This window comes from Choloepus didactylus, chromosome 3 (genome assembly GCF_015220235.1).
Source record: "Choloepus didactylus isolate mChoDid1 chromosome 3, mChoDid1.pri, whole genome shotgun sequence".
NCBI classification, from domain to species: domain Eukaryota; kingdom Metazoa; phylum Chordata; class Mammalia; order Pilosa; family Megalonychidae; genus Choloepus; species Choloepus didactylus.
The window spans coordinates 139,995,837-140,010,058 of record NC_051309.1 but is presented as its reverse complement, the minus strand read 5'-3'; the positions used below and the strand labels follow the sequence as shown (position 1 = coordinate 140,010,058).

General features: G+C 38.3%; 1 non-coding gene across 1 annotated transcript; it reads right to left on the bottom strand.

Moving 5' to 3' along the window:
* Positions 1-10,078: 10,078 nt before the first annotated feature.
* Positions 10,079-10,242, bottom strand: LOC119530724. Its single transcript, XR_005216111.1, has one exon. It is a non-coding gene; the product is annotated as a U1 spliceosomal RNA (small nuclear RNA).
* Positions 10,243-14,222: the final 3,980 nt, after the last annotated feature.

Here is a 14,222-nt window from a genome sequence, read left to right as displayed (position 1 = left end):
TTTCAAAGTTCACATTAGTGGTAGCATATAATATTTCTCTTTTTGTGCCTGGCTTATTTCGCTCAGCATTATGTCTTCAAGGTTCATCCATGTTGTCATATGTTTCATGAGATCGTTCCTTCTTACTGCCGCGTAGTATTCCATCGTGTGTATATACCACATTTTATTTATCCACTCATCTGTTGAAGGACATTTGGGTTTTTTTCCATCTCTTGGCAATTGTGAATAATGCTGCTATGAACATTGGCGTGCAGATATCTGTTCGTGTCACAGCTTTCTGACCTTCCGGGTATATACCGAGAAGTGCAATCGCTGGATCGAATGGTAACTCTATATCTAGTTTTCTAAGGAAGTGCCAGACTGACTTCCAGAGTGGCTGAACCATTATACAGTCCCACCAACAATGAATAAGAGTTCCAATTTCTCCACATCCCCTCCAGCATTTGTAGTTTCCTGTTTGTTTAATGGCAGCCATTCTAACCGGTGTTAGATGGTATCTCATTGTGGTCTTAATTTGCATCTAATAGCTAGTGAAGCTGAACATTTTTTCATGTGTTTCTTGGACATTTGTATTTCCTCTTCAGAGAACTGTCTTTTCATATCTTTTGCCCATTTTATAATTGGGCTGTCTGTACTATTGTCATTGAGTTGTAGGATTTCTTTATATATGCAAGATACCAGTCTTTTGTCAGATACATGGTTTCCAAAAATTTTTTCCCATTGAGTTGGCTGCCTCTTTACCTTTTTGAGAAATTCCTTTGAGGTGCAGAAACTTCTAAGTTTGAGGAGTTCCCGTTTATCTATTTTCTCTTTTGTTGCTTGTGCTTTGGGTGTAAAGTCTAGGAAATGGCCGCCTAATACAAGGTCTTGAAGATGTTTTCCTGCATTATCTTCTAGGAGTTTTATGGTACTTTCTTTTATATTGAGATCTTTGGTCCATTTTGAGTTAATTTTTGTGTAGGGGGTGAGGTAGGGTCCTCTTTCATTCTTTTGGATATGGATATCCAACTCTCCCAGCCCCATTTTTTGAAAAGACCATTATGGCTCAGTTCAGTGACTTTGGGGGCCTTATCAAAGATCAGTCGGCCATAGATCTGAGGGTCTATCTCTGAATTCTCAATTCGATTCCATTGATCTATATGTCTATCTTTGTGCCAGTACCATGCTGTTTTGGCAACTGTGGCTTTATAATAAGCTTCAAAGTCAGGGAGTGTAAGTCCTCCCACTTCGTTTTTCTTTTTTAGAGTGTCTTTAGCAATTCGAGGCATCTTCCCTTTCCAAATAAATTTGATAACTAGCTTTTCCAAGTCTGCAAAGTAGGTTGTTGGAATTTTGATTGGGATTGCATTGAATCTGTAGATGAGTTTGGGTAGAATGGACATCTTAATGACATTTAGCCTTCCTATCCATGAACATGGAATATTTTTCCATCTTTTAAGGTCCCCTTCTATTTCTTTTAGTAGAGTTATGTAGTTTTCTTTGTATAGGTCTTTTACATCTTTGTTTAAGTTTATTCCTAGGTACTTGATTTTTTTAGTTGCTATTCAAAATGGTATCTTTTTCTTGAGTGTCTCTTCAGTTTGTTCATTTCTAGCATATAGAAACATTACTGACTTATGTGCATTAATCTTGTATCCCGTTACTTTGCTAAATTTGTTTATTAGCTCTAGTAGCTGTATCGTTGATTTCTCACGGTTTTCTAGATATAAGATCATATCATCTGCAAACAATGACAGTTTTACTTCTTCTTTTCCAATTTGGATGCCTTTTATTTCTTTGTCTTGCCGGATTGCCCTGGCTAGCACTTCCAGCACAATGTTGAATAACAGTGTTGACAGCAGGCATCCTTGTCTTGTTCCTGATCTTAGAGGGAAGCTTTCAGTCTCTCACCATTGAGTACTATGCTGGCTGTGGGTTTTTCATATATGCTCTTTATCATGTTGAGGAAGTTTCCTTCAATTCCTACCTTTTGAAGTGTTTTTATCAAAAAGGGATGTTGGATTTTGTCAAATGCTTTTTCAGCATCTATTGAGATGATCAACTGATTTTTCCCTTTTGACTTGTTAATGTGTTGTAATACATTGATTGATTTTCTTATGTTGAACCATCCTTGCATGCCTGGAATGAACCCCACTTGGTCATGGTGTATGATTTTTTTAATGTGTCTTTAGATTCGATTTGCAAGTATTTTGTTGAGGATTTTTGCATCTATATTCATTAGGGAGATTGGCCGGTAGTTTTCCTTTTTTGTAGCATCTTTGCCTGGTTTTGGTATTAGATTGATGTTAGCTTCATAAAATGAGTTAGGTAGTGTTCCATTTTCTTCAATGTTTTCAAAGAGTTGGAGTAAGATTGGTGTCAGTTCTTTCTGGAAAGTTTGGTAGAATTCCCCTGTGAAGCCATCTGGCCCTGGGCATTTATTTGTGGGAAGATTTTTGATGACTGATTGGATCTCTTTGCTTGTGATGGGTTGGTTGAGGTCTTCTATTTCCTCTCTGGTCAGTCTAGGTTGTTCATATGTTTCCAGGAAATTGTCCATTTCCTCTACATTATCCAGTTTGTTGCCATACAGTTGTTCATAATATCCTCTTATAATTTTTTTAATTTCTTCAGGATCTGCAGTTATGTCACCTTTTTCATTCATTATTTTGTTTATATGGGTCTTCTCTCTTTTTGATTTTGTCAGTCTAGCTAGGGGCTTGTCAATCTTGTTGATCTTCTCAAAGAACCAACTTTCGGTGATATTTATCCTCTATTGTTTTTTTGTTCTCTATGTCATTTATTTCTGCTTTAATCCTTGTTATTTCTTTTCTTCTACTTGGTTTAGGATTGGTTTGCTGTTCATTTTCTAGCTTCTTCAGTTGATCCATTAGTTCTTTGATTTTGGCTCTTTCTTCCTTTTTAATGTATGCGTTTAGTGCTATAAATTTCCCCCTTAGCACTGCTTTTGCTGCATCCCATAGGTTTTGGTATGTTGTGTTCTCATTTTCATTCATCTCTATATATTTAGCAATTTCTCTTGCTATTTCTTCTTTAACCCACTGATTGTTTAGGAGTGTGTTGTTTAACCTCCAGGTATTTGTGAATTTTCTAAGTCTCTGATGGTTATTGACTTCTAATTGTATTCCATTGTGGTCAGAGAATGTGCTTTCAATAATTTCAAACTTTTTAAATTTATTGAGGCTTGTTTTATGTCCCAGCATATGATCTATTCTGGAGAAAGTTCCGTGAGCACTAGAAAAGTATGTGTATCCTGGTGATTTGGGATGTAATGTCCTGTATATGTCTGTTAAATCTAATTCATTTATCAGATTGTTTAGGTTTTTCAGTTTCCTTATTGGTCTTCTGTCTGGTTGATCTATCTATAGGAGAGAGTGATGTGTTGAAGTCTCCCACAATTATTGTGGAAACATCAATTGCTTCCTTTAGTTTTGCCAGTGTTTCTCTCATGTATTTTGTGGCACCTTGATTGGGTGCATAGACATTTACGATTGTTATTTCTTCTTGCTGTATTGCCCCTTTTATTAGTACGTAGTGGCCTTCTTTGTCTCTCGAAACATCCCTGCATTTGAAGTCTATTTTATCTGAGATTAATATTGCTAGACCTGCTTTCTTTTGGCTGTAGCTTGCATGAAATATTTTTTTCCATCCTTTCACTTTCAGTTTCTTTGTGTCCCTGTGTCTAAGATGAGTCTCTTGTATGCAACATATTGATGGTTCATTTTTTTTAATCCATTCTGTGAATCTATATCTTTTAATTGGGGAGGTTAATCCATTTACATTCAGCGTTATAACCGTGAAGGCATTTCTTGAATCAGCCATCTTATCCTTTGGTTTATGTTTGTCATATTTCTCCCCTCTGTCTATTAATATCCTGTATTGTACCTATACCGAATCTCTTTAGTACTGAACCTTTCTCCAAGTCTCTCTGTCCTTTCTTTGTTTCTCTGTCTGTAGGGCTCTCTTTAGTATCTCCAGTAGGGCAGGTCTCTTGTTAGCAAATTCTCTCAGCATTTGTTTGTCTGTGAAAAATTTAATCTCTCCCTCAAATTTGAAGGAGAGCTTTGCTGGATAAAGTATTCGTGGCTGGAAATTTTTCTCACTCAGAATTTTAAATATATCGTGCCACTGCCTTCTTGCCTCCATGGTGGCTGCTGAGTAGTCACTACTTAGTCTTATGCTGTTTCCTTTGTATTTGGTGAATTGCTTTTCTCTTGCTGCCTTCAGAACTTGCTCCTTCTCTTCTGTGTTTGACAGTGTGATCAGTATATGTCTTGGAGTGGGTTTATTTGGATTTATTCTATTTGGAGTTCGCTGAGCATTTATGATTTTTGTATTTTTGTTGTTTAGAAGATTTGGGAAGTTTTCCCCAACAATTTCTTTGAATACTCTTCCTAGACCTTTACCCTTTTCTTCCCCTTCTGGGACACCAATGAGTCTTATATTTGGACGTTTCATATTATCTATCATATCCCTGAGGTCCATTTCGATTTTTTCAATTTTTTTCCCCATTCTTTCTTTTATGCTTTCATTTTCCATTCTGTCATCTTCCAGGTCACTGATTCGTTGTTCAGCTTCCTCTAGTCTTGTACTGTGAGTGTCCAGAATCTTTTTAATTTGGTCAACAGTTTCTTCAATTTCCATAAGATTATCCATTTTTTTATTTAGTCTTGCAATGTCTTCTTTATGCTCTTCTAGGGTCTTCTTGATTTCCTTTGTCTCCCGTACTATGGTCTCATTGTTCATCTTTAGTTCTTTGAGTAGCTGCTCTAGGTGCTGTGTCTCTTCTGATCTTTTGATTTGGGTGCTTGGGCTTGGGTTATCCATATCGTCTGTTTTTTTCATATGCTTTATAATTTCTGTTGTTTTTGGCCTCGTGGCATTTGCTGAACTTGATAGGGTTCTTTTAGGATTTGTAGACCAATTGAAGTCCTTATCTCTAATTTATCAGATCTACAGCTTCGTGGAGTACACTTTCTCTGACTAACCAGCAGGTGGCGTCCACGAGCCACCTGTTCTCCAGAAGTCAGTTCTCCCCTGGTTAGCCTTTTTGGTGAGTGGGGGAGTGAGTCTTGTGGGTCCAATTGGTGTACCAAGCTTGCATGTGTAGTTGGTGTTGCCTGCTCTGTATATGGGGCGTGTTTCTGGGCAGTCAGGGAGGGGGTGTGGCCCTAACAATCAAATCTCCCTGGTGATCCTAGAGTTTTAAAGCTGCTGCAATAGTCTAATCCTTCACTTCAGTCCTGCCACAGTTTGTCTCTGCCAGTGACCCACAAGTCCTTGGTATTGGCGTATGGCTCCTGAGACTTGCAAGTGGGCCCCTCTTCCAGGCTGTGCACCCCAGGTCCTCTGTTGGGGGATGACTGTGCTATGTCACAGGTGAGTGCCGTCCCCCCAGGGCGGTTCTGGGCTGCTGGGCTGTGTATTGAGGCTCCCAGTCTGCTGAAATGATGGCTGAATGGGGCTTTGTTAATTCACGCTGCTCCACCTTCCCAACTCTGGGACAATCAGCTGAGGTTGCAGGGAAGGCTAATGTCCACGCCCAGTTTTGTGGTGTGTGCCTGTTATTTGAAGCACTTCCGTCACACTGGGTTGTCTGGGGCAGCTCTGGGCTATGGGGTTGGCGATGGGCAGGAGTGTTTCCTGTCCACCAGGATGATGGCTGTGAGCGGACACCCCCCTTTTCTTGGGAAGTTGTGGTGTTTAGTGAATTTTCTCAGCCACTGGATTATTGCCTTTTGTCTTAGAGCTCTCTTAGTTCTGCTCTTGACTTGACCTGCCCACATTGCAAGTCTTTGAAGCTTTCTGCATTGGGCTTCTTAGAGTAATTGTCTTAGAAAAAGAAAAAAGGATTAAAAAAAAAAAAAAAAAAGGGCCCTCCTCAGAGATCTAATGGGTTATTGAAATGCTAAGAGACAAAGCAACCAGGGCCCTTAAGGAAAGGTCCACAGGGCAGAGAGATCAGCTTTTCTTCGGGATTTGCATATGCGCCTCAGGGCCTGAGCTCTGCCCTTCCCCTTTCTATGTTCACCAGAACTCCAAAAATCCTCCGCTTTTATTTGGAGTTTTTCGTGTTGTTTTTTTCTATGCCTGTCTCCTCTCTGCTGGGCTGGCTGCTCTCAGATTCTCTGGTGTCTGGTCTCAGTCTATCTATGTTTGGAGTTTGGATCAGTAGAATGAGTTTCCGATAAGGGCTGCCACTGCAGTTCTCCCTTCTCCTTCCCGGAGCTGACAGCCCCTCCTCCCATGGGACTGAGCCTGGCAGGGAGGGGCGTGGGTCCTCTGGCCGCAAAAACTTACAGATTTCGCTGATCTCAGCAGTTCCACGTTTTCATGAGTGTTGTATGAAGTATGCCGAAAGTCAGATTGCTCTGTGGTGTCCAGTCCACGCAGTTCCTGGCTTTCTACCTACTTTCCTGGAGGAGTAACTAAAACATACAGCTCACCAGTCCGCCATCTTGCCCCGCCTCCCTATAGTAAGTTTTGAAGTTGACCAGTGTGATTCCTCTGACTTTTTTATTAAGTATTGTGTTGATTATTTCAAGTCTTTTGCCTTTCCATATAAGCTTTAGAATGAATTTGCTAATATCCGCAAAATAACTTGCTGAGATTTTGATTGTGCTTGCATCAAATCTATACATCAAGTTGTTAGAAGTTCACATCTTATATTGTCTTCCTACTTATGTATATAGAATCTCTCTCCATTTATTTAGATCTTTTTTCTTTATCAGAGTTTGTTTAGTTTTCCTTCTATAGATCTTGCACATATTTTGTAAGATTTATACCTATTTCATTTTTTGGTGCTAATGTAAATGGTGTTGTGTTTCTAATTTCAAATTCCAATTTTTCATTGATGGTGTATAAAAAAGCAATTGACATTAGCATATTAACCTTGTATCTTGCAACCTTGCTATAATCACTTTTTATTTTAGGAGTTTTTCTGTTGATCGTTTGGGATTTTCTGCATAATCATATCACCTGCACATAAAGATGTTTAATTCTTCCTTCCCAATCTGTTTACCTTTTATTTCCTTTTCTTGTATTATTAGGTTATTAGTCCTAGCAGTAGATAGGACTTCCAGTATGATGTTGAATCAGTGTGGTAAGAGATTACATCCTTGTTGAGTTGTTTCCTGACATTGGGAAAAGCATCTAGTTACCACTGAGTATGCTTTTTAACATAAATGGATGTTGTATTTTTAATGCAGTTTTATTGAGATAATATTCACACACCATACAGTCCATCCAAAGTATACAATCAGTGGCTCGCAGTATCATCACAGAGTTGTACAATCATCACACCATCGATTTTAGAGCATTTTCATTTGTGACAATCACAGTAGCAACAAAAAAGTCAAATGCAAAGGAATAAATTTAACCAAGGATGTAAAATTCTACACAGAAAATTGTTACTAAATCAAAGGGGACCTAAAGAGGTGGAAAGATATTCTGTGTTCATGGATAGGAAGGCTAAACGTCATTAAGATGTCAATTCCACCCAAACTGATATACAGATTCAATGCAATTCTAATAAAAATTCCATCAACCACTTTGCAGACTTAGAAGAGCTAGTTATCAAGTTTATTTGGAAGGGAAAGGGGCCTCAAATTGCCAAAAACATCCTAAAAAGAAGAGTGAAGTGGGAGGACTTATACTTCCAGACTTTGAAGTCTACTATAAAGCCACAGTGGTCAAAACAGCATGGTACTGGCACAAAGATAGACATATTGATCAATGGAATCAAATAAAGAATTCAGAAATAGACCCCCAGATCTTTGGTAGACTAATTTTTTATAAGGTCCCCAAATCTACTGGACTGGGACAAAACATTCTCTTTAACAACTGGGGCTGGGAGAACTGGATATCCATATCCAAAGAATGAAAGAGGACCCCTAACTCACACCCTATACAAAATTAACTCAAAATGGATCAAAGATCTCTATATAAGAGACAGCACACGAAAACTCTTAGAAGATAATATAGGGAAATATCTTAAAGACCTAGTAATAGGAGGTAGCTTCTTAGACCTTAAACCCAAAGCACAGGCAACAAAAGAAAAAGTAGATAAATGGGAACTCCTCAAAATCAGAAGCTTCTGTGCCTCAAAAGACTGTCAAAAAGGTGAAGAAGCAACCAACTCAATGGGAGAAAATATTTGGAAACCATGTATCTGATAAGAAACTGGTATTCTTATATAAAGAAATCCTATAACTCAACAATAGTACAAACAACCCAATTATAAAATGGGCAAAAAATATGAAAAGGCATTTTTCCAAAGAGGAAATAGCTAAAAAACACATGAAAAAAATGTTCATCTTCACTAGCTATTAGGGAAATGCAAATCAAAACCACAATGAGATACCATCTCACACCAATAGCATGACTACCATTAAACAAACAGGAAACAACAAATGCTGGAGAGGGTGTGGAGAAATTGGAACATATTCAGTGCTGGTGGGAATGTATAATGTATAGCCACTGTGGGAGACAGTTTGGCAGTTTCTCAGAAAACTAGATATTGAATTAGTCTACAATCCAGCAATTCCACTTCTCGATATATATCCAGAAGATCAGATAGCTCATTACTAGTGTATAGAAACCCTACTGATTTTTGCATATTGAGTTTGTATCCCATGACTTTGCTGAACTCACTTATTAGTTCAAGTAGCTTTGTCATAGTTTTTTTCAGGATTTTTTAAATTTAGGATCATGTCATCTGCAAATAGTGCAAGTTTTACTTCTTCTGTTTGATTTGGATGCTTTTATTTCTTTTTTTTCTTTCTTAATTGCTCTAGCTAGACCTAGCACAATGTTCAGTAACAGTGGTGACACTAGGCATCTTTGTCTTGTTCCCGATTTAAGAGGGAAAGTTTTCAGTCTCTCACCATTGAGTACAATGTTAGCTGTGTGTTTTTCATATACACACTTTTTAATGTTTCCTTCAATTTCTGCCTTTTGAAGTGTTTTTGTCAAGAAAGGATGCTGGATTTTTTTCAAATGCCTTTTCTGCACCCATTGAGAAGAGCATGTGGATTTTTCCCTTTTGATATGTTAATGTGGTATATTACACTAATTTTCTTGTGCTGACCCACCCTGGCATTCCTGGAATAAAAGCTGCTTGATCATGGCCTATAATTCTTTCAGTGTGCTATTGGATTTCATTTACTGGTATTGTGTTGAGTATTTTTTCATCTATATTCATTAGAGAGATTGTTCTGTAATTTTCTTATAGTATCTTTAGCAGGCTTTGATATTAGGATGTTGTTTTTTCATAGAATGAGTTAGGTACTGTTCTAGTTTGCTAATGCTGCTGGAATCAAAACACCAGAGATGGATTGGCTTTCATACAAGGGGGTTTATTTGGTTACACAGTTACAGTGTTAAGGCCATAAAGTGTCCAAGGTAACACATCAGCAATAGGGTACCTTTACGGGAGGATGGCCAATGGTGTCCGGAAAACCTCTGTTAAGCTGGGAAGGCACATAGCTGGCATCTGCTCCAAAATTCTGGTTTCAAAATGGCTTTCTCCCAGGACAATCCTCTCTAGGTTGCAGTTCCTCAAAAATGTCACTTTTAGTTGCACTTGCGGTATTTGTCCTCTCTTAGCTTCTCCAGAGCAAGAGTGTGCTTTCAAAGGCCATCTTCAAACTGTCTCTCATCTGCAGCTCCTGTGCTTTCTTCAAAGTGTCCCTCTTGGCTGTAGCAGCTTGCTCCTTCTGTCTGATCTTATATAGTGCTCCAGTAATTTAATTCAGACACACCCAATGGGCGGGCCAACACCTTCATGGAAATTATCCAGAGTCATCACCCACAGTTGGTGGGGCACATCTCCATGGAAACACTCAAAGAATTACAATCTAATTAACACTGATAGTCTGCCCACACAAGATTACATCAAAGATAATGGCATTTGGGTGGACATAATACATTCAAACTGGCACAGGTACTGTTCTCTCTTCTTCAATTTTTGGGAAGAGTTTGAGCAGGAAAATGGTATTAATTCTTGGAATGCTGGGTAAAATTCACCTGTGAAGCCTTCTGGTCTGGGGCTTTTCTTTCTTGGAAGATTTTTTTCCCCCGTGGGGAAGCACGGATGCAGTCCCCCACTACCACGAATTATGCAGTTGAGTTTCCTACATTTGGGGAAATCACAGGGATCAGCATATCCAGAGTGCAATGGATAAGACTCGCCTTGGGAAAACCACCTTTATGATTGTGGTATCTCTCCTACCAGTTAAGTATTTGGAAGATTTTTGATGACTGTTTCAATCTCTTTACCTGTGATTGGTATGTTGCAGTCTTCTATTTCTTCTTGAGTCTGTGTATGTTGTTCATGTGCTTCTAGGAAATTGTCCATTTCTTCTAAATTGTCTAGTTTGTTGGTGTACAGTTGTTCATAGTATGCTCTCATAATCTTTTTTGTTTCTTCAGCATCCATGGTAATGACCTCAATTCATTTCTAATTTTATTTATTTGCATCTTCTCCTTTTTTTTCTTTCTCAGTCTAGCTAATGGTTTACCAATTTTACTGATCATCTCAAAGAAACAACTTTTGGTTTTATTAATTCTATTGTTTTTTGTTATCTATTTCATTTATTTCTTTTCTAATCTTTGTTATTTCTTTCCTTCTGCTTGCTTTGGAATGAGTTTTCTGTTCTTTCTCTAGTTTCTCCAGTTGCTCAGTTAGGTCTTTGGTTTTAGCTCTTTCTTCTTTTTTAATGTAGAGATTTAGGGCTATAAATTTCCCTCTCAGCACTGCCTTTGCTGTATCCCATAAGTTTGGATATGTTGTGTTCTCATTTTCATTTGTTTTGAGATATTTACTGATTTCTCTTGCAATTTCTTCTTTGACCCACTGATAGTTTGAGTATGTTTTATATAAATATATAAATTTATTTATATTTCCCATATATTTGTGAATTTTCTAGGTCTCTTGCTATTATTGATTTCTAGCTTTATTCCATTATGATCAGAGAAAGTACGTTTTATAATTTTAATCTTTTTAAATTTATTGAGACCTGTTTTGTGTGCCAGCATGTGGTGTATTCTGGAGAATGTTATATGAGCACTTGAGAAGAATATATATCCTGCTGTTTTGTGGAGCAATATTCTGTAAATGTCTCTTAGGTCTAGTTCACTTCTCTTTTTATTTAGGTTCTCTATTTCCCTATTGATTCTCTGTTTAGATGTTCTATCAAAGAGAGTGGTGTGTTGAAGTCTCCCACTATTATTGTAGAAATGTCTATTACTCCCTTCAATTTTGCCAGTGTTTGCCTCATGTATTTTGGTGCACCTTCATTAAGTGCATAAATATTTTTTTATTTTAATATTTTTTATTGTCAAATATAACATATGTACATAAAAGTGATAACTCTCCAAGTGCAATTTAACGACTAGTTAAAGACCAAATTTCAAAAAATATTATAAGCCAGGTTTTCTCTCTTGTCCAGGATTTTGTCATTGCTTGGTTTTTTATTTAGGCATTACTCTGGCAGTTGGGTCATCAGTATTTTCCAGCCAAAACAGGGCCAAGTACCTGTAGACCAGCTCCAATGGGCCGTTGGGTGGGGTCTGGAGAGACTCCAAAAAGCCCTTCTTTTTCCCTTGCACTCCCCAGCAGATGGTGCTCTTTGGATACCTATTTCACTACTGGAGCCATTGACACAGTGGAACCTGTCAACATCTGACTGGGAGCGGGTGAAACTGCAGGGATCTCATGTTCTCATTTCACTGGCCAATATCTGGCTCAGTGTTGGGCTGTGTTCCCCTCTGTAATTGGGGCCGAGGACTACCACGGCTGTCCCCAGTCTGCAGTTCCCCACCAGGCAATAATTGTGCCACCCACTGCTCCTCTCAAGGGTGGGGATGACAGAAAGCATAGAGGGAAATACAGCTTCTGCCCATGGTTTCTCAGTCTCTTCATCCCACACTTCCCCGGATGCTAAATTGTCCTCTCCTGTGCCCTGGATACCCAAACAGTTGATTTGGACAATTTCTCTGGCTACTCACTGCTTTTGGAAAAGAAGTAGGTTCTGTCTCTCCCTACCAAATCCTCCATTTTGGAAGCTCCTCCTTGCCCTTTTGTATTCCTCAGTAGCTTGTATTCTGTCCTGGGTCTCTGTAGACTTGGGTCCCTGTGTCTGGATATAACTCACTTCTGGTTTTTTTTGTTTGTTTGTTTGTTTTCTGTTTGTTTGTTTTAGCCTGTGTCCCCAGTGGGAGGTGGGCATGATTCTAGCATTTCCCAAACTGCATGGAACCCAGTGAGGGGGAGGGAAGAGGACCCATCCTGAATCGAAGTTTCCTACCTTAAAGTTTTCCTCCTTTTTCAGTTAAGCCTTTGTGGAATCCTTCTCCAGTCCCTATTTTCCTCCACAGTTCTAAGCAAGGGAGACTTGTCCTTTTTGTCACTAAATCCTGGAAGGGTTTTCCAGGGGATGTCTTATGTCTTATGTCACCATGTTCATGATATCTCCTGGGATGTTGGATTTTGTTGCTTTTTCTGCACCTATTGGTATATCCCATCATTTTTCTTCTTTAGCCTGTTTGCGTGATGGATTACATTAATTGTTCTTTGAATGTTGAACCAGCCTTACATACCTGGAAGAAATCCCACTTGGTGATAGTGTAAAATTTGTTTTATACATTGTTGGATTTGATTTGGTAATATTTTATTGAGGATTTTTTTATTGAGGAGGGATTTTAGTCTGTAGTTTTTTTTTTGTTTTTTTGGCACTGTCTTTCCTGGTTTTGGGATCAGAGTAATAATCTTCATAAAACAAATTGGGAAGTCTTCCCTCTTCCATTTCTGCAAGAGATTGTGTAGAATTGGTGTTAATTCTTCTTTTTTTGTTTTGATCGAATTCTCCAGTGAAGTTGTTGGGTCATGTTTTTTAATCTATTTTGCAAAATTTGTCTTTTAATTGCTGTATTTAGACCATTTAAATTTTATGTGATGATTGATATATTAGACCTTTGTCATTTTATTGTTTTCTGTTCTGTTTTTTCACTTCTTTTCTTTTTCCTGCTGTGCCAGTTTGAATGTATTGTGTCCCCCAAAACGCCATTATCTTTGATGAAATCTTGTGTGGGCAGACGTGTTAGCATTGATTAGATTGTAATTCTTTGAGTGTTTCCATGTAGATGCGACCCACCCAACTGTAGTGATAACTCTGGATGATTTGCATGGAGGTGTGTCCCCACCCATTTAGCATGGGCCTTGATTAGTTTACTAGAGCACCATATAAGCTCAGACAGAAGAAGCAAGCTTGACACAGCCAAGAGGGACACCTTGAAGAGCGCACGGGAGCTGAGAGAAGAGACAGCCTTTGAAAGCAGACTTTTGCTCGGGAGAAACTAAGAGAGGACAAACACCCCAAGAGCAACTAAGAGTGACATTTTTGAGGAGATGAAGCCTAGAGAGGAACATCTTGGGAGAAAGCCATTTTGAAACCAGAACTCTGGAGCAGACGCCAGCCATATGCCTTCCCAGCTAATGGAGGTTTTCTGGACACCATTGGCCGTCCACCAGTGAAGGTATCCAATTGTTGATGTGTTTCCTTGGACACTTTATGGCCTTAAGACTGTAACTGTGTAACCAAATAAACCCCCTTTTATAAAAGCCAACCCATTTCTGATGTTTTGCATTCCAGAAGCATTAGCAAACCAGAACACCTGCCTTCCTGTTGGTTACTTGAACACTTTAGGAACTGCAGTTTGTAGTTTTTCTATACTGTGTTTTTGTGTAACTTGTAAAGGTTGCTCTAGGTATTACATTATATATACATAACTTGTCACAGTCTACTGGTGTTACTTTACCAATCTAATTTCATATAGAAACTATCACCCTTTACATCCTATTCTTCCCCATTTATAATTGCCTTAAACATTATTTCTACATACTTTTAGAATCATATCAGACAGTGTTATAATTTTTCTTTCAGCTGTCAAAAATTAGAAAACTCAAGGAAAAAGAAAGTCTATTGTATTTACCCATTTTTTGTTTTTCATGTTTTTTCTTCCTGATGGTCCCAGGTTCCTTTTATTTTTTGTTAATCTATTTGTTAGAGCATTTGTAGGTTTACAGAAAAATCATGCAGAAAATACAGAGTTCTCATATACCCCCTCAATCCCAAATACACACAGTTTTCCCTATTATTAACACTTTTTAGTGTGGTACATTTGTTATAATTGATGAGCCAATATTATATTATTAACTAAAG